Here is a 21,920-nt window from a genome sequence, read left to right as displayed (position 1 = left end):
CAGACTCTAAGAGAAATCATAGAATCACAGAATGCTTAAGGTTGGAAGGGACCTCTAGAGATCATCTAGTCCGACCACCCTGCACAGGCAGGGTCACCTAGAGCACGTGGCACAGGACTGCATCCAAGCGGGTTTTGAAGATCTCCAGAGAAGGAGACTCCACAACCTCTCTGGGCAACCTGTTCCAGTGCTCTGTCATCCTCACTGTTAAGAAAATTTTTCCTTAAGTTCCTGTGGAACTTTTGGTGTTTCAGTTTGTGGCCATTTCCTCAAGTTCTGTCTGCGGCCACCACTGAAAAGAGGCCAGCACCATCCTCCACACTGCCTCCCTTGAGGTACTTATAGAGACTGCTCAGGTCTCCTCTCAGCCTTCTCTTCTCCAGGCTGAACAGGTCCAGCTCCCTCAGCCTCTCCTCATAGGGCAGATGTTCCAGGCCCTTGATCATACTTGAAGCCCTGCGCTGGACCCTCCAGCAGCTCCACATCCCTCTTGTACTGTGGAGCCCAGAACTGGACACAATACTCCAGATGCGGCCTCACCAGGGCAGAGTAGAGAGGCAGGATCACCTCCCTCAACCTGCTGGAGACGCTCTCTTTAATGCACCCCAAGGTCCCTCTGGCCTTCTTGGCTACAAGGGCACACTGCTGCCTCATGGTCAACTTGTCATCCACCATGACATCCAGGTCTTTCTCTGCAGAGTTGCTCTCCAGAACGTCAGTCCCCACACTGTACTGGTGTCTGGGGTTATTTCTCCCCAGGTGCAAGACCTTGCACTTGGCCTTGTTGAATTTCATGAGGTTTCTCTCTGCCCAGTTGTCCAGTCTCTCCAGGTCCCTCTGGATGGCAGCACAGCCCTCTGGGGTATCGGCTACTCCTCCCAGTTTGGTGTCATCAGCAAACTTGCTGAGGGAACACTCTGTGCCTTCACCCAGCTCATTGATGAACAAATTGAACAGGACTGGACGAGGACTGACCCCTGGGGGACACTGCTAGCTACAGGCCTCCAACTAGACTCTGCACCACTGATCACCACCCTCTGGGCTCTGCCATCCAGCCAGTTCCTAATCTACCTCACGGTTCACTCATCTATCCCATACTTGGTCATTCCGTCATAGAAGGCTATCAGGTTAGTCAAGCATGATTTCCCCTTGGTGAATCCACTCTGACTACTCTTGAGCATCTTCTTGTCCTTCATGTGTCTGGAGACAATGGCCAGTATGAGCCGTTCCATCACTTTTCTGGGGACAGAGGTGAGGCTGCCTGGCCCGTAACTGCCTGGGTCCTCCTTCTTGCCTTTTTTGAAGACTGGCGTGATCTTGGCTTTCTTAATTTCTTCAAGCACCACACTATGAAATGCAGAATTTCTCTTAAAACATCATCAGATATTATTCCCTTCTCAGAAACGTTTGGGTATCTGCTGGGCGAAGTAAATTCTATATTCAACACTGTTTTTTAAAAAGCGACTGAACAAGCTCAGAGGTGTGCAACAGACGTTAAAACAATATTGGAAAGGCAAGCTAAAATTTATAAACAGTTTTTTTTCCTCTTTTTTAAAAGGAAAATGCAAGCAGGCATAACTATGAAATATAAAACATGAAAAAAGAACAATTATAACAGTTATAATTATTACAGCAGAGACATGAAATATTAATGTCAAAAAGAAAAAAAAATAAAGGCTCCTGGAGGGGTTTGGGGGGAAGAGAGAAGAGAGATTAAATATAAAATGTGTTTATTAAATACTAGGATTCTCTAAAAGACAACGTAACAAACCACTAAAAGAAAATTTCTAAGAATCCATTAAAACATAAAACGGATGTTAATTTTGATACTGATACCCCTTGGTGTAGGGCAGAAGAAAGAAAGGAAGAGCAGAAAAACAAGCTCTCACTGAATCCATTACCCTTGCTATACTATATGTGCTATTCTTAATTCAGGTAAAAATAATCCTGTGAATACCAAAGTTTATTTACTCTACAAACTTTAATACAGGCGTTTCATGACTACAACAGCATTAGCACTGTGTAAACTATGTCTCGCATCATATTTAAATGGAACCAAAGAGAAATAGTGCCCAAGGAAGTCTCAGAAATATCAATGGTGTTCTTAGGAGATGTCACAGGTGAGTAATGCTGAACCAGACAGGAACGATCATCTGCTATTTGTGTATGTGTAATATACTTACATCTCTTTTTTCAAACACAAAGGTAAAAGTCTTTAGTCTTGCCAAAAATAAATCCTTGATTTGCTTACATGTTTTGTTTCCTGTAGGAGGAAAAAAAAAAAAAAAAAAACGAAAAAAAAAACGTAAATAGAAAGCACAGGTAAGTCCTATGGGACTTGTACATAGGACATTTAAACCCAGCAGCTGTTAAGTCTCTCTTTCCAAAAAGAGTATTAAGGAGCCAAGAGCTACTGCTGAGAGATGCTCTCTCTGAAGAGATGTTGCAGAGAGAGAAGCGACTTTTCCAAAGCTACTTTTATTTAGGAGACTTTTATAAATCTCAAAAGTAAACAAATATTTAGTGCCAAAGAATCTTTGAATAACAACTGATAAGAATTCTAAAAATATTACTAAGTATGCCATTTCTGAATTCCACCTCTTTTTTTAGCGATAGAAATAGGTTTCAGTTATAAATGAAGAGCAGTATTGGCCTAAGACTCGACAAAGAATTACAGTAATTTTGATAACAGACTTTTTTAATTAATCAACTGTTTTAAAATGTGTGATCAAACTTTTCTTTCTTCACAGACAGGAATATTTGTGGTATCAGAACAGGAAAGAATACATTAAGTGCTGACAATCTAGAGAAGGATTTAAAATGAAAACAAAAACCCACGCAGCACCATGACTAAATCTCTTAAAACATGCCTGATACTGGAGTCAAGCAACTGTAAAACTAGGCAAGAAAAAGTTGACCTCAAAATTATACATTCATAGAAACTGTGGTTGGACAAGACACAGCAGGTCATCTAGTCCAGGCCATTTTCAAAATGTTGCAGTTCTCCGGACAATCATCTCCTATAAGGCTTAGGAAGCTCCCTGGCCTCATACTCCTATGGAAAGGAGATAACTACACATTGCATTTTCACCAAAGAGTAGATTCTATGAAGATTATATTTATACAGTAATAGAGAAATCGAGATCAACTGGGACCTTAGCAAGTCACACAGTGCAACCTGCTGCTCAAAGCAGAGTCAACAGCGTATTCAGGCAAGGCTGAACAGGGTTTTATTCTCCAATAACAACACACACTAAATGGACTGAACTACAGACAGAATGGTTTCAGAAAGAATAATGTTTATTTCATATTGCATGCCTGTTTGAGATATAAGCACTAAAAATTATACTTAGATCATAAACAGAGGAATATGCTATATTTGTTACGGTAAGGAATTCAGTGGAATAAAAGACACTAAGAACAAAGACAAGAATTCAAAACAAGAATTAATTAACAGCAGAATTTTTTTGAGGTTGAGAAATTCTAAGTTCCACTTCATAGAAGGCTAAAAATTTCTGCTTGTAAAAAACGTCTGAGATCCATTTCTACAAATGGCAGATATAAAAAAAGCACTCAAATACATGTGGTTTTTATTTTTTTTCTTCAGAAAGAATCAAATGATAGTATATAGTAATTCTCAATCCTGGACATCACTGAAGAGTTCAATGCTTTTAAAGATTTACTTTGTAGTTTGAGATGTCTACTTTATCTCAAAGCAGTTATGTTATTTGCAACAAAAATAGGTCAATTATTATACAGTAAAATTGCATGAAAATAATTATTACAAAGAAACAATGAATCATGCAGTTAACATCAAGTTGGTGGTTTGTTATTTATTGATGTAGTTAACATCAAGTTCACAGTCTTGTTACAGAAATTCTGTATTGCTTAACATAAAAGCATTTTACCATTTCTAAATTCTGCATTGATTTCTCCAGCATTTTTCCCCTATATCTAACAACTGATCAGAAACTAACATCAAAAGGAGCCATGAAACCAGAGGGAATTTTAGGATTGTTCTTCAATTCAAGTTAGCATTGCATTAGCAATTTCAATAAATGTGATCTTAGCATCTTAGAAGTAACAAATCTTACACAAGTCTTCCATTAAGAAGTTATGAATTTGTGACAAAAATATAATAAACAAATTAGAAAATGAGGCTGAGATCACAGATGCAAACCTTGATTTAGCACTACATTAAAAAAAGAAACTCCATTTTTTTTTCTTAGATCAGAGCATACAGACCCATGGAGGTATGCAACCTTCTATCTGCACATACCAGTTCATAAAGAAGGTGATTAGGGAACAGGACTGAAAATCTGTAAAATCAAAGAGGCAATGCTGAAATTGCAACAAGTGCATTTTACTCCTTTACTCAATGATCTGCTCTCTTATTTTTCAAGCAAATGAACAGCTTCCTACGAGGCTGTATCAAACAAGAACTCTAAATCCCACCCCCTATCTGGAGATAGTGAAAAACAGATCATGTCAGCAAAATGCAAACATTCTCCATTACGTGACAGGTATGTATATGATAGGCATGAAAGGACATGGAAGAATTCCCAGGCCCATGAAATAGTAACACCTATATTCACACCACAGAAGCATGTTTAATTACATAATAAAGGAAAAGTCCTCAAGACCATAGGGAGAAAGAAAAGAGTACATTATATATAGTATATCTCGTCCCTGATCTGAACCCTGTGCATATTCAAGAGGCCTCAGGGAAAGAAGATAGTACAGAACATGCCACATAAATATATTCTCTTGAGAATAAAGGTGCATTTCAGTCCAGGCATTGCCTTAATAAGTATTTCACTAAACCAGTTTTTAAGAGAAAATTAATTATTTAACAGACATAGTTGTTTTCATTACAACTGATTCTCCTGAAACCTAGGTAACTTTTAAGAAAGTAGGAGGATTTGTGCCTACAAAACCAATTCTGGGAGGCACCTCAGAAGGACACACGATGCAATCTTAGACACTACATCAGGTTGGTTTAAAGTCACATACAGTTAAGTCTAAAATATCTCCAAGGACAGAGATTCCACAGTCCCTTTCGACACCTGATGCAGTGTTTGACTACTGTCACCATTGGAATTCTATTTTCACACTCCTCTTTTTCATATATTCTTTGATCCTTTTGTTCTAGCGACTCCAAAAGTTTATACAGCTTAAAGATAAAAATATCACATTAAAAGATGAAAAAATAAAAGGCAAACATTGACATTTACATAGATTATGTGAAATAAAATCCTGTAGCTAAAACTTATTTATCCATTCCTGAATTTAACTTAACATTTAATCCATATCTAGCATCCAAGAACAAAAAACTTTTTACTCCTTACTTCTTTTTCAGGTCTAGATCCTATAATAAGTAAATGAGATTCCATATCATATAAAATGAGATTTTATAACTATCTTCAGGACTAATTTTGAAAATTCAATATTCAACACTGTGTTTGTATGTAATAAGTAGTAGCAACAAAACGTGTAGCATTCACACCAGTTTCACGTAACAAGAACGTCTTAGGCAATCTGCAAGACATACAGCTTCCTCCTATGCCTTTCACACTTACATTTAAAAGAGCACTTTTAGAAGAAAAATAAATCACCTTTATCATTAAAACCAACAATAAGGTGGCAAAATTTGAAACAGATATATCCAATCATGAACAACACCTGAATAATTCCTTCCTAAATAAATCAGAATAAAAATATTACCTAAGAAACATTAATCTCAAAGGAACTAAAAGGCGCCAAAATCGCCAAACTTCCACAAGGGTGAATCTGCAGAAACAAAGTAACAGGAATTGAAGGTTAGAATTTGCGGGCACTTTTCTCCAGCTTGGACCATTATAAAGAGTCCAAGCTTAAAGAGGTGAGGGGGAAAACATTAACATGCAAATTCCAAGTAAATTTTACCCTCCTAAATCAGATATAGCTTCAGGAAAAAAAAAAAAAAAAAAGTTCAGCTTTTACCCTGAAGCCCTGAAGAAGAAAAGAGGGTCCATAATAAAGGCATTGGCTTTCTAAGACCACAGAGGAAAAAAACACCACTGCCTTATGTGGAAAATGCATTCAAGAATTGACATTTCCTTACAGATAACCTAAAGCAAATTAACATACAAGAACTAACAAAATTGTCTTCTGTGAAAGCTGATTTCCAGACAGCTATTAAGAAACGGATTTTTTAAAAGTGTAGTGCACTAAAGTAATTTGAAAGAGTATTCTGTGAGTGACAAAGAACAAAGTAAAGGACTGAAAGCAAAAGAGATCATTAGTGCAAAGAAAATGTGCAATATTTGAAGCTGCATGACTTTCACTTGGCTGCTCCCCAACCATACATATATGTAAAACCACCACATATATGATACAGGCAGAAGGAACAAAAGTACTTTCAATATCACCAGACCAATAAAGAGCTGTGAACTATAGGCCAATGCCTAGAAAACTTTTCTGCTTGTGATGCAGAAACCATTGCAGAGTTTGAGGACAGAGCATTTCCTGAGGCGGCTGCAACACATTCAGAAATATAACACTAACTACCTGCAGCTGTCTGCATGCATGTACCATTTTCATACCAGACCACAACCCGTAATCTGCACGTGGATTTCATGTGCAACTTAGAAGATAGCATCATTCAGATAAACAGATACTGCAAGTACCAAATTGGTATTTTTTGAACATATTTTCATCTAAAAGGCCCAAGAGAGAAAAGGTCTGTACAGTTTGGCTTCCAAAGGTTTTGATCATTGATATCTATTTATGGTCAATAAAAAAAATAAAAACAAAAAAGCCTTCAGCTGTAAGCTTACTTTCTGCTAAATGCATAACCTTGCTACTCGGAAGCACAGAAATGAACAGTACAGTAATATACATGGTTAAGATTTGGAAATGTAGGGTGTACAGTAGTCTTTCTTTTATAGTGCAGGTTAGATATACTTAGAAAATAGTGGTTTTAGAAGAAAAAAAAATGTCATATGCATCTACCTGCATTACCAAATTAGAAAGTTCCAACAAATGCTTAGATCTAGGTGTCCCTGCTGGAGCAGGGGGGTTGGACTAGGTGATCTCTGGAAGTCCCTACCAATCTCAACCTTCCTGTGATTAACAATTGAAATATCTGTGTTTCCCCATTCCTTTCTATTAACATCCAAAGTTCCTAAATGCTGGCAAATCTTCACTGAAAAATCAAAGACGTATTTTTACTAAACACAGATGTCCATATGATGAAGGGAAAAGCTTCCTAGGAGTAAAACCCAGCAAGTTCCACCTCAAGGAAACTTTGTCACAGAATTAAATCTCTGAAAATAGGTTTGCCACAATCTTAGTAACAGAACGTCATAGCAACAATGTAGTAAGACAATAGGTCTTTGCAGTCTATTGTCATATAGATGTGTGGTTACTTGTAGAAATAAACACCATTAATGGTAACATAATTTAAAAGCTCAAGTTCTTACATATTAAAGATGTAAAGAATTTAAAGAATCATAAAGTAAGTGGAGAGATTTGGACTGCTTGACTGAGAAAAAATCTTTTTACAATAAACAGGATAAAACTAGATTTTTGGCATGACACATCATCTAGGAAAATTTGGAGGTGAGTGAATCACTGATTCTAAAAACTATCTTTACTACCACCACAGGGGAAAGAAAAAAAAAAGTTTCATGTAAAAACATGAGCTTAAATAACCACTACATCACCAGGACATGGACTGCAAAATACTGACATTCCTCTCTACAGAGTGAAGAGGGAATAAAAGTCAAAATATAGAGGATGCTTAGCAAACCTGACAGTAGAATATTATGAAAAGTGCATTGCTTCAAATTAGCTTGTGTGTAGATAGCTTACAAAACCTACAGAGTGGAAGTCTTCAGAGAAGATAACTATTTTGTTTTTGTACTAGATCATCTGACAGATGGTTAAATAAATGATAATAACTATAAATAATAAAGAAAATCACAGTACACAGTAGCTTTTCATAATAGGCATCATTTATTTTTCCTAAGAGACTGAAATAAACATTTTTCCAATAAATGAAGCTCCTCTCTGCTTTCTCTAACCCTTAGAAGTGCTGTACTTCTCAAAAGACATGGAACAAACTTGAGAAATTTTTTAGAGGTTCTAGTTCTCTACCACAAGAGATGACCAATTATTAGAAAACTAAGAAATTATGGCTAATATTTTCAAGTTTAGTGATTTTACATGACTGCTGTAGTCTTGAAATTAAACACCTTCAAAACAAACAAACAAACAAAAAAAACAAACTCTGCTTTCCCCTCAAAAACCTACAGGAAGTTCAGGTTCCACAAAAGTAGAAATTAATCTAAGCACTGAAATAAAAGATAATTAATATTTTTTAAAACTTCTGTTTCTCTGCTTTGCAAGCTCTAAAACAGGTATAATTCTCTCCACATGGAAAGAAAATACATAACCATTGTGCCTTTCCCCTGCTTTACTGATACTGAAAAAGATCACTGTTATATTAATAAAAACTTACAAAGTAAGCATATGAACTTGATTTTACCTACTTTAAGTTTGGTTCATGTAAAATCTACATAATTAAATTTAGATTAATTGCCATACAATTCTTATAAGGCAAACTGAAAAGGTTTCATATTAGTCAAATTTGTCAAAACAAAAATGCTAATTTGCTTTCTAACAGAAAACATAATTGCCAGAATATCTATGCACATTTTCCTTCCTTTTTCAGCACACTCCTAAGCACATCACACAACTTTTATCATGTAACCTTTGACCAAATGCTGTACTTGTACAGTCTCTTCTGTGGCGAAGAAAAAATTATTAAGCTATCATGAAAAACGTTGATCACCATCAATCCATTCACAAAAACATATTAACAGGATTGCACCCTTTATAATGAGATGACATTCAGGAGCAAACCTCACAAATTAGGCCAGAAAATAAATGGACTTAGGCCTCAATACCCAAGTCCTTTTCTTTGCTATTGAAGCATAATGATTTACCATAATTCCTTTCTATAACTGTACACATTACACCTACCCGGCATCTCTATCAAACTTCTCTTCACTAGTCCCAAAGCCTTCAACAAAGATAAGTAAGTTCTATTGATGCCCTTTTGGAAAGATTGGAGCAAACTACTAAAAGGACCCATATACAAAGTTAGAAGCATTTTAAGTACCAAGTATGTGAGAAAGGCATTGGTAGTATTTTTTTATTATTATTTTATCAATAAATTACTAATAAAAATAAAACAAAAGCAAGCTGAAGGACAAACCCTTTCCCCCCCTCATTCCAAGGAAATAAATCAACCTAGTTCCTTTGATCACCTTTCTTAGCCTAAAATCCTTGGCAGGGCACATATGAGGTTCACTGCTCTGGAAAAAACACACCCTAACTTCTTTCCCAAGATGTCGCATCTGAAGTATTGTGCCCAGTTCTGGGCTTGGGTTTGACCATGAGGCAGCAGTGTGCTCTTGTGGCCAAGAAGGCCAATGGGATCCTGGGGTGCATTAAGAAGAGCGTCTCCAGCAGGTCGAGGGAGGTGATCCTGCCCCTCTACTCAGCCCTGGTGAGGCCGCATCTGGAGTATTGTGTCCAGTTCTGGGCTCCACAGTACAAGAGGGATGTGGAGCTGCTGGAGAGAGTCCAGCACAGGGCTTCAAGTATGATCAAGGGCCTGGAACATCTGCCCTATGAGGAGAGGCTGAGGGAGCTGGGCCTGTTCAGCATGGAGAAGAGAAGGCTGAGAGGGGATCTAATCAGTGTATATAAATACCTCAAGGGAGGGAGTGCAGAGGACGGTGATGGTCTCTTTTCAGTGGTGGCCACTGATAGGACTAGAGGAAATGGCCGGAAACTGAAACACCAAAAATTCCACAGGAACTTAAGGAAAAATTTCTTAACAGTGAGGGTGACAGAGCACTGGAACGGGCTGCCCAGAGAGATTTTGGAGTCTCCTTCTTCAAAATCTGCTTGGACACAGTGTTGTGCCACGTGCTTTAGGTGACACTGCGTATGCAGGGGAGTTGGACTAGATGATCTCTAGAGGTCCCTTCCAACCCTAAGCATTCTACGATTCTATTCTACAAGTACCTCAAGGGAGGCAGCGAGGAGGATGGTGCTGGCCTCTTTTCAGTGGTGACCACCAACAGAACTAGAGGTAATGGCCACAAACTGAAACACCAAAAATTCCACAGGAATTTAAGGAAAAAAATCTTGACAGTGAGAGTGACGGAGCACTGGAACACGCTGCCCAGAGAGGCTATGGAGTCTCCTTCTGTGGAGATCTTCAAAACCCGCTGGGATGCAGTCCTGTGCCACGTGCTCTAGGTGACCCTGCGTGTGCAGGGGGTTGGACTAGATGATCTCTAGAGGTCCCTTCCAACCTCAAGCATTCTGATTCTGTAATTCTATGTCCACAAGTCCTCCTAAGTTCTACTAGTGGATAAGTGCTTATCACCCAGTTAAATTGTCACCCGTGATGAGATGAATCATCATCAGTAGATGACGGCATTTTGGCAATGTGCTATTAAAGAAGTAAGGATTTCCATTCTTATACTATACTAGCAAACATGCACATAAAAATGCAGAATAAATGGGATGCACAGTTTATAAACCACATGCAATATATGCAGAGAAGACTCTCTCATTCTGCACAGTGTGTGCCTAATTTGAAGTACTCCAGAACTTTCAGGCTGATGGAAAAGTAGTTGCTCTTTCTCCAGTGCATTTCAGATCACAATTTTGTATATCCTCCAAGATCTTCATTAAATTGCAATTCTCTTGAAAATAAATGAATGTCAAATGTGCATCCATCCTAAAGTATAAAGCCACCATATACGTAAAATCATGTATTATATACACACAAGAGTAAAAACAACAACAAAAATTATAGTGGATGTTTATTTTTATGAGTCATGTAAGTTCACAAATATCTTACCTAAGTATCATATACCTAGTGAACATGAACATGAACTGAATATGTCTGCATATATACTTTTTTGTGTGTGTATATATATATATGTGTGTGTGTATAAATATATATATATACATATATATATATAAGCACAGCCTAATAGTTGTAATAGCTTTTGAAACAGTTATATGGTGTTTAAAGGGAACCACTGAGATTTATTCAATAAAATATCCTGCAAAAGTGATACCTTTTGGCAAAGCTAAGGAAACAAATATTCAAGTTCCAACTATCAGTAGAGTGATATATTTTAACTACATGAATTACTGGGCAATTATGGAGTCTTTAGTCAGCAAAATTCACAATGAAGACAAAAATTTGGTTGTATAAGGACAGCAAGAAAATGCCTGAATATTTCATCAATAACCACTAATACCCTGTGCTTATGTTCAATAATAACAAAAAAATGACACATTCAACAAGTTATAAGTAATTACAATAGGCTTCTATAAAGACTTTAATAAAAAGCTTATTTAAATAGAGAAACTCAGCTACGCCATTAATTATCTAAAATACTATATTGTTCAAAAAATATTAACAAAAAAATCACAGTTTCTTTTCTTCATTCATAATGAGTATTACTGCAAGCTATTTCTATACTCACACTATCATACTATCTTCTTTGGACTAATACTGCTGAGAGCACAACTTACATGCAAACCTAAAATCCAAATGAATTAAGAAAGGACAAAGAAAATACATATTTTTTTTTAATCCATGTATCCCATGAAATTCAAATCCAGTGCACTTAACAAGAGCAGCTCACAATGTAGCCTGGCTGGCTGTCACCAGGATACTGAATGGGAGCTGCAAGCTGCCGGCAGACTCAAACTAAGTTCAATTGAGCACACTGTTGCTCTTTTTTTTTGCGCTTCGTCCAGCTTTTTAAGTGTGTGGTTCTGTAATTCAAACCTACTGGAGGAACAAAGAATGGATTAATAAGCAAGAACTGCACAGTAGTCCCCCCTGCAAAAAAAAAAAAAAAAAAAAAAAAGAAAAAAGAAAAAAAAGACATTGGCAGTGCTCTATCCTTCATCAGTTTTACTAAATCCAGATGTTTCATAGTCAGAGTCCAACCAAGAGGTTTGTGCTTCTACAGAATCCAGTGTTGACACACTTTAAACATACTTTCATATTATTTTAAAATAAAAATCTGTCATTTACTATGCAGACTTCTAAAGAAGGCACTACAATCAAATCACATGATGTTTTATAAAGATTTGTGTGAAGAACTAAAGTACAGCTGCTACTTGATGAAGATCTTTCAACTTAAAAATGTATTTTATGATACAACCTTATTAGAATCTGTAGTTATTTTATAAAAATGGCTCAGATGTCTTTTAGAAAGCCAATTACTTCTCCGAGTTTGCTTTATATATCCCATGTAGAATAGCAGGAATAAAATGTCATTTCTATATTCCTTCCTGTATTTTGCACACTCTCAGTACTTTTTACGATGTGATATGCATCCACCTTACTAAAACATCGTTATCATAATTCACATTTCAAAATGATGTGCAAATGAAATCTCTAAATCGCTCCAAAATGTACTCTGTAATACATTAATGTAAACTGGCAGGTTTAAACTTGTAAAAAACTTTATGAAAATTTTTATTGATAAATCTATTTTCTGAAAGTATTACCATGAAACATTTCAAATGCACTAAAAACCAGATTTAATTCTAAAATTTAATTGTGCGCACTGGAAACATTTGCATAACATACTTAATACCCAACATGAGAAAGTATTATTTAAAATTAAAAATGTACCTGTTCAACCCTGTGTGTGCATGTGTATGTACACCACTGGGGAATTACACAGTACCATGATTAAAAAAAAAGTCTTATAACGTATTGTGCCTATTACCAGATGGTAAAACAAAAAGGATTTATGCATGCTAAAGGCTTAAGGAGACACTGGCCCTCATATAATAATTTTGAAGCATAATCTCCCTCCCTTCATTTGTTTTTTTAAAAAAATAAATGGTTCTCCCATCAATATTACTCTTATGATCCTAAAAAATGACAATTTCGACCTTTTCATAAGAATGAAAATCTGTTTGTGCATATATTTACAAGTAGAAACCCATCTTCAGTAACAAGAGATACCTACGTACCCATATCACACACTAGAGAGAGTGTGTCTTCCTTCACTAAAGAGAAGGAAGGATTCACAAAACCCCTGAAAGGGAAGGGTTTTTTTTTTTAATCTTCTAATAATAAAATTAATATTCTCCTGTGGGGAAAGGGAACTTCCTTGCTGAATCAATGTCTTATTTGGTCTTTCACTGTACAATAATTTAGATTTCCATATGAAACATTTTAAGTGGACTGTAAATTTTAAATAAAGTTTTTTTTAAAATCCATTTTCTGACATCCTTCTTGCAGATAATTCTACAATATTACTATACACCAGTTGTACACAGCCTGCAAGAACAATAAATAAAAAAGTAAAACCTTGACCTTTGTCTTAAAAATCTTTGGCACATTGTTTCCTAGTAAGCATATTAAAAAAATAAATTTTTTAAAAACTAAAAAAGCTAGAAGTTATAAAGGCATGAGAAACATGCTTTTGAGGATACAGAACAGCCCTATAAATATTATACCCATTCCTTTAGTCCTGTTTTCAAGGCTTGAAAAGATTACTAGCCAAGATCTCCTCAAATATGATCATCATTACAAAACTGAAAATTATATTCAAACCGATTACAGGCAGGTAGAACCCACCACATCTCTCTTCTGAGAAACCAAAGATTGAGAGTTTTATAAAACATTGTTACTGAAGTCTGCTTAAAAATCATCATTTTAACAAACAATAAAATACAACAAACTAAAGCATATTTATTTTTATTCAAAATGTCCTCTATGGTGGCTGGAAAATAAATGTATGCATACACAGTTCTGCTTCTCCAAACATATCCTACAATAGATTTTACATATTTAAGTGTTGGTTTCAAATAAAGAGCAAACAAACTAAACTTAATTCCAGCTACCCTGAAAATAAAGGAGTCAATTGAGCATTATAGGATAAAAAAAGCTTCTTGCGTCAGAAAAGTACACTCTTAACTTGTTCCTCTAAAAAAGAAGCACCACTCCTCAGTTCTGAACAGTAGGTATCACTACCTAAGGGACACACAAGGAATAACTAAGGCTATAGTAGCCATGATCAGAAAAGTTAAATCCAAGTTTAAAAAATTAAGGATCTGCTTTTATTAACACAAGGAAGGGCTATTATGACATAAATCTTAAAGCTTTAGAAAAAAAAATTCTGATGCCTTCTTATGATTTTTTATATATATACACACACATGTAGACATATGTACATATATATATGTGCGCAGGTATACATATATATAGGTAACAAAGTACATGAAGTGTTACATGTTAAAATACTATGTGTGAAAGCCACTTTGCAACATTTTTACATAGCCTACCCAGTGCAGGTTTTAGTCTTCACAACCTGAACTCTATTCTGCCTGCAAGCTGAAACTTCCACACTTTGGAAGAGACCTTTCACAAAACAAGTTTTAAATATAAAAAAAAAGAAAAAGTCTGGATTGGTATAAAAATAGTTTCTATCTCCACTATTAGTCAGAAATAGTTCTACGTAAGCAGACAGAACTTACTTATATGGGTATTTGAAAGACTCAAAAGCCTCACTTGTAATAGCAGATTGTAAGACACAGAGTACTAGATCACTGCAGAATGGGAAAAAAAAAAAACACCCTACACCTTATGAATGTGAATAGACTCAAATGAACATCTGAGGAGGGAAAAAAAAAAAAAAAGGAGGGGGCGAGGGGCTATATTTTAAATGTAAAGATTCATAGAAAGCTTGTTTCCATTGTTTCCATCATACCACAAACTTCTTCCATTTAGTGTTGCAAATCTTCTTGGAAATTGCTTAGAGAACACCAGAAGGAATCAAGCCAACTGCTCAGATAAGCACCATACTTAGATGTCTTAGGAGTTCTGTGAACTTTTGGAAAATGACAGCTATTGCCCTTACCACTACTATCCAATTGCTCCTACGGACCAGAAATATGCAATATAACACAACTGTATGGCACCTACAAATCAGTGTAGCTGTCATCATCCTGAACATCAGCCTGATAGGACATGAACAACTAGCCTTGTCTAGAAAACATATATTTATCTGGCAGTGTTACTTGAAAAGAAAGGTGTTGATCCAACAGCCCATGGTGTTCAAAGACAAGCAAGAAACAATCAAGGGACATGTAATTTAAATGAAAAAAGTTACGTAAGCTGCACTGAGGTTTCTAACCAGGCACACACTGATGGATACCCCTCAGAAGGGGTGTACATATGAACCATATAGGTTTGAACATGTCACACCAAGTATACTGCAGTTTTCAGTCATTCATATGAGTCATTTCTTGTAAGAAGTAATCCTTAAAAGTAGTTATAACAATGGTCAGAATAAAGTTTTGGATAATAACACGTCCAAAGTTATTTGGATAACAACACACCAATTTGGTTTGTACAAGATCCACTCACAGGCTACAAGTAAAAAAACATATCACCATTAAGGTAGAAGGAACCAGGAAGCTGAGATTCTGATGTCCTAAACTAACAGCAAAAGTTATTATTTGTGATATAATGACTCACAAATGTAGGCAAGCAAAGTTCAGGCAGGCAACACACACCTGGCTTTCTTTCATAATAGTCTAAAATAAATTTGCACTGGATTCCCAAGAAACTTTTAAAGAGGTTCCAAAGAAGGCTTTGGAATATCTGATGTGTCTCTTGAACATCCACCTCAACACTGTCAAGACTTTTTTTCTGCTTTTAAGTCATACCGGCCATGAAGTAAACTATCACCCTTACTAACAGACATGTTCTACCCTAAAAGCAATACTGGAAAATGAACAGCAGTCCACTTCCTGTATTAATGACAGAGAAATCAGCATTTTCCAAGAAAAAAAAAAAAAACAAAGCATAAAAAACAATCACCAACTGTTGCCTAGGGATTCAGACCATGGATGTAAAGGCACTCAGAACAAACACATAAGTTAAGAAGTTTATGCAGAAGACTAAAATCTCAAAGGCAAGATTGAATGGAGTGGGAAAGAACTGAGAAATACTAAGAAAAAAAAAAAAACAAAGCTAATTCTAAAGAAATAGGTGTTCAAGCACTCTGACAAGAACTACCCAAAGTCCCACTAAAATGCTGATAACAGGCACACTACACTGACTGACAAAAAAGAACTGCTGAGACAAGAAAGCATAATTGCTTATAAGATAAACCAAATCCTGATGAGAAGATACACTGCTGCAGATAGAGCTTATAAAAAAACAATCCCGGAGCAAATGGTCAAGTTCAGATGCTATAGGAGCATCAATCCTCTTCTGCAGATGAGAAACTCAGACTTAAAATACCTGACTCCATTTAAAGAGATATTTTAGATGCCTTAAGATTCAGAGGGATATATAAGTAGTTTCAAAGACATGTCAACAGCTACTTATATGAAAAAATATTATCCACACAAGTGCTTCTGAAAACCTTGTAAGATTGCTACCCATACCTTAAGATTCCCAAACACATTTGAAAATTGGTCATGTGCAGTTTGACCACAGCAGGACAGTGGCACAGAAGTCACATCTAAGACTAAACCCAAGATCAGACCTAAGACCTAAACTCTGTGCTACAGCACATCTCACAAGGCTCTCCTTTCCTATCGACAGGAACATTACTTTTCCAATGCAGGGAACAAAGGCTTCCGTTGCTACCATAAGCTATCAAATTACCTTTTGCAGCAACTCTTTAATCACAACACTCAGCTACCACAGGATATGAGTATCAATACTGGTGTGGCACTGGCAGGACCTGGAGCAGGAGTCAGGAAGCGCTGCGACAGGTAAAACTCGGGAGACAATCCTCGCTAAACAAATGCGCAAATGGAGTGACGTTGTACAGCTGTAGGAACCAGGCCAGCTCCGCACCCGGCGCCCTACGAGGGCAGAGGACGGCAAACGGGGTGGGAAGCCTGCGAGGCTTTTTCGTTGCCTACAAGCGGAATCGAAAAGGCAGGAGGTAAAACAGCTCCCCGCTTTGCGCCGGGGCCCACGGCGACTCTCGCCGGGCACGCGCCGCCATGCCACCCCGCCGCGCGCCCAGGGGCCGTTAGGACCGTTGGCGTTCTGGACGTCCCCTTACCTGCCGCGCGCTTTGCTCCAGTGCCCCGCCCACCCTGCGCGGAGGGGCGGGGCCCCGCGCGCGCGCACGTCACTCGAGACTGCCGCCACCCAGCACGCGGACGGAGTGTGCCGGCAGCGCACGCGGAGGCCTCACCCGGATGTGGATTTCACAACGCCCGCCCCCAAGCGCCGCGAGCCACGTGGTGCCAGCCCCGTGCTCCTCGCCGCCGTTGATTGGGTGCCGCGGAGGACGGGGGTGGCGCTGCTGCGGCGTGCGGCCGGCGGAGGGGCGCGCGCGCATGCGCGACGCTGTGGCAAAGGCCGTAACGGGCAGCGCCCCGGCGTAGGAGCCTTAGCTGGGCGGGCGCCCGCGGAATCTCGATCCCCCTCCTTAACGGGGCGGCCAGGGCGAGCCCTGCTCCACAGGAGGCCTTCGCCGCCGGAAGTGACTGGTGCTGGTTGCTCCTTTGCCCTTCGCTCCTCTGTCAAAAAGCGCTTCCTCACCCTGCTGCGTGGTGGCCTGAGACTTGCTGCTTGGAGCGTTGTCTGCAGGTGCTGGTGGTATTTTTACTACCAACTGCTACTCTTGCAGGTCATCACAGAGAATGGATCAAGAAGTGAGTGAGCAGTGGAGGTCAAACCGTCCCCCTCAATTCAGACATTTAAGCGGCCTTTGCCATGATGCTAAGGTGATGCACTGTAAGGCAGTAAGCAGAAAAAAAGGCACGTATTCCCAGTAGCCAAACCATGCTACAGTATTATAAATGGGGAAAGCAGCAGGCTGTTTTCACTACTGGACCTGTTTTGTCCAGTTAAAAAATTCACTCTCTAATAAAGCGATATTTTTTAAAATGATCATTAAAAGATAAGAGCTAAAAGATTTAGCACTATGTGACTGGAATGGTACACTGTGTAATTTTCATGTGCTGTGCTCTATGAAGGAAAGCATAAACCACTTTATTTTAGGCTATTACATTTAACAGGAATATTCACAAGTATTCTGACAACCTTTTAACAGTCTTTGTACAAGTTATAACATAGCAAATAAAACTGGAATGAAGACTTTTGTAAGTGTGTCTAAATTGCTATTTAATTGGAAGATTAGTGGACTGTTTTGAAACATTCATCCTTGATAGACAAAAATTGCAATTCTGATAGTTCTTGTTAACTGCATTAATAAACCACTGTTGTATTACCGCAGCTCAAGACCATTATGTAGGTCAGTCAGATGGTAGAGATACTTCCTGGATGTGTGAGAGAGAAAAATTCTAAAGTGAACTTTTTAAATGTTCTCCATTAATGTGTGGACATTCAAAGAGGTTATGACATTTTTGAAGTTTTAGTCAGAAGTTATCTCATTGTCACTGATTTCTGCAGTACTAGTGCAAATTTGGGTTCTCAGGACATTTTCAGAACAGTGTTCAAGCACACTCCCAAGCCAGAATGGCCTGTTCCTGTTTTGACAGTAAAGATGTCCCTTTTTGATTATCAGAGTATTATTCTTTGCACAGATTAACACAAAATTATTTTTCTGGTTGCTAGGAGTAAGATGTTTTGTTTAGAAGTGGCTTGCTCTGTTTTACTTTTCTGCAAACATTTGTTTTTTTCTTAAAAGTTTGCCATATTGTTTTTACAGAAGAAATAAGCATATTCTGGGCAAAAATCCAAGAATAAGTAGCTGTTACCAAAATAAACTGGGTGATTGCATTCTCAGGGTGTTTTTAAAGCACACCTGTGTCTTTCGGGTTGTGAGAATTGAGTATACGAAGTACTTCACTTTATACTTTTCATCATATGTAAGGGAAAACGCCTTTTCAAAATGCAGACTTGTCTAATTATCTATTTTGCTCCATTTTGAAAATCAGTAAATGTATTGCTTGTTGTAATTTTTAAAATTACATCTTTCCTGAATTTACAAAGTAGTAAATATTAGCAGATGTCTGTTACTATTTTCTGTGTCAGAAGGTAGGTAGAGGAGAAAAAATGTAAATCACTTCTATTTTGATTTTCCGTTATTAATAGGACTGAAGTGATTACCTTAGGGTTGTATCTCAACACTTTTTAATAATATTTTAATAACAGATCAAATAGAGCAGGGGAAAATGACGTATAGTTACTCCTGTTTTTTTCTGTGCCGGGAGAATGATACCAGTAATGCCATTTTCTTAGTAACTGAAGAATACTGATAAAATGGTATTATGATTTCTTTTGGTAGATACAGGGTAAGATCACAATGTCTTACACTGTTCCTGGAAAACCTGTAGGCTAGTCACCAATATTCTAAGATTGTTTTAGTCTGTATACAAATTGGGTATGCAACTTCTTTATGTATGTGCATTAAACCAATATGAATCTAAAAATAATTTTGTAACCTACTTATGTTTCTGTAATAAAAGCGGTCAGAAATTTTTGAAATAGTATGCAAAAAGTGTCTTCTAGCTTTCATTTATCTATCAACATCACAGAGGAGGAAAATGTAAAATCGTTCCAAAGTAGTCAGTATTTTTTTTTCGTATATGATAATGCTTGGCTTGTCCAAAAGCTCAGTTTCAACATCAACTCTGCCCAGTTTAGGTTTTCGTAACACAATCCTCTGTCTCTAGTTGTGTAGTTTCCCCAAATTAACTCAAGTGGGAAAAGATCTTTAAGTCTATAATTTTCTGATTTTTTTTTTGTATTTTATGGTTTCCTTACAGTCTGATATGGTATTGTTTTGATATTCATCTTCCCTGCTGGCTTGCCACAATGCAACATTGGAAAGAGTGAATCTGCTTCAATTTTTACTTAAGCTGACCTGTCCTGAGTCACTAGTCAATTAATTTTGAAAATCTGCCTGGATAATGTCCCCGGTTAACACCTCTGAGGTTGTAAGAGCACTTCCTGTTACAGTGCACCCAAGGAAATACAAAATAGAACAACAATTTGATTAACTTTGTGTCACTTCAGTTAAATAAATAGCCTAATCTTGTCAGACCAGCAGACATTTTTCCGAAGTAGTGCCCATTCTTGACAATCAGCAAATTCTGGGAAACTGGAGGACTGGAGGAGAAAGAAGGAAATTCATTTGCCTTCCTGTCAAACTCTTTTATTAAAGCCTGAAATGGACAATATAATAAATATAAATTCAGCTTGTAAAGAGGAGAAAACACTACAAGTTACATGCTGATTATGATTTTGAAAATTATTAAGGAGATAGGGTTCATGTAGGAGGCTTATATTTTGAATTAAGATTGAACATTTTTTAGCAAAAGGTTAGTTATTGTTTGCTCTCTGTATAATGTCTTCAAACTACAAATTTCTCTCTAGAGTTTTATGAAGTATGAAAAAGTACTTTTTATAATACTTGGATTACTAAAAAACAGAAAACAAGTATAATTACACCAAAAAATAATTATAACCAGTCTTTAACTCCCTAACCAGGGCTGTGGGTCTTCCAAATCAAACAGTGTTTGTAATGTTATTGGACTGAATGCTATTTTAAATCTTCTTTATAGAGAAATAATAAAAGTTGTGTTGTATAAGTAGTAATTATTAAAATGTAGATACGAATTAATTCAACACTATTAAATGTCATCATTAACCTAGAGAGCTTGCTTGCTTGCTGCTGAGCAAAGCTAGTGAAGTAACTATGTCAAGAAAATAAAGTATTCATGTTCCTTTGTTTTGAAAAAGGTTAGTAGGCCAGTAAACTGCTTTACATAAAACATTACCACCATGTTAAACTGTATACTAGGCCATTCGGTATTTTCAAATACAGTCAAGGCTGATAGCAAGCTACATTTTTTATCATTGGTTGTTTGGTGATCATCTGGAAAGAATGGGCTGAGTTTGGTTTGACAGAATTAAGCAGACTTAATACTGAAGACAGTATCAGAAAAGAGAGGCAAAGAGTTAAAATTTGAGTAGTCAGAAGAAAATGCTTTATCAGCCCTGAAACTAGCTATCCATTGTAATTTAATCTGTTTCATAAAAAAAAAACTAAACACTCTGCTTTCTCTCATATCCAGGTCATCCTGGAGCCAGGACTCATCATCATCTAGTTCAGTTCTCACCAGTATTACCACAACTGGCAATAAAGCAAACAGCATGTAGACTGCTAGATCACAATCTTCTGATTTGGCAGGTAAATTCTACCGTTTCTATTCAGGGAAAAAAAAATAAAAAGGAGAAAAAAAACATGTAGTGTTTAAAATTTGTTTTAAAAAAAGATATAAAACTTGTTTAGCTTTTCTGTCCTTATAGGAAAAAAATATCATGCTATATATACTAAAATTTCCTTTCAAGAAATTTGATAAAAAGTGGACATTTAAAAATTATCCCAAAACTCTGCAATTGAATACCATTTATTTCAATATATTTTGATTATTTCTCCTTTGGATGACAGCTGCAAAACACAGAGGACAAGTTCCATTTATAGTATCTGTCTATTGGTAAACTCTTTAGGAAGTTCTAGGGATAAATGTAAAGATTTCTTGAGGTTCTTCTGGCAGGCATTCTGTTAAAGTGTTGTGCTAATGTGAATTAATATCATGCACTTAGCTAACCTCCCCGATTGTTACAACTTTTATGTGTTTAAACAGACATTGTGCTAGGTAGATAGGTGTTTCTCTGGGTGAACTTTTTTTGGTTTTAAAAATTTTGTCCTGCTGTTTTGTAAATGCTGTGGAAATATTTGTGAATTTATTACTGATGATTTATTTCTCCCCTGCTTTTTCGAGTTTTACTTAATGCGTACGTTAAGTGCCTCCATGTAAGAAGCAGTACTGCACTGAAGATTTCTTTATGAAAACATTGTAGAAAT

At 37.0% G+C, this 21,920-nt stretch overlaps 1 protein-coding gene across 1 annotated transcript in view; it reads right to left on the bottom strand.

Annotated features, from left to right (window-relative positions):
• CCDC91 (coiled-coil domain containing 91) overlaps window positions 1-17,165 on the bottom strand; it is a 115,874-nt gene extending 98,709 nt beyond the window's left edge. The window contains exon 1 of the mRNA XM_088537388.1: window positions 17,139-17,165. The gene's annotated coding sequence lies outside the window, so the exon portion shown is untranslated. The remainder of the gene's footprint in view (window positions 1-17,138) is intronic.
• Window positions 17,166-21,920: the final 4,755 nt, after the last annotated feature.

Source organism: Tinamus guttatus, unplaced genomic scaffold (assembly GCF_059628265.1).
Source record: "Tinamus guttatus ecotype Peru unplaced genomic scaffold, ASM5962826v1 Tinamus_guttatus_pri_ptg000753l, whole genome shotgun sequence".
Lineage (NCBI taxonomy): Eukaryota > Metazoa > Chordata > Aves > Tinamiformes > Tinamidae > Tinamus > Tinamus guttatus.
This window is presented reverse-complemented; position numbering and strand designations above follow the sequence as displayed.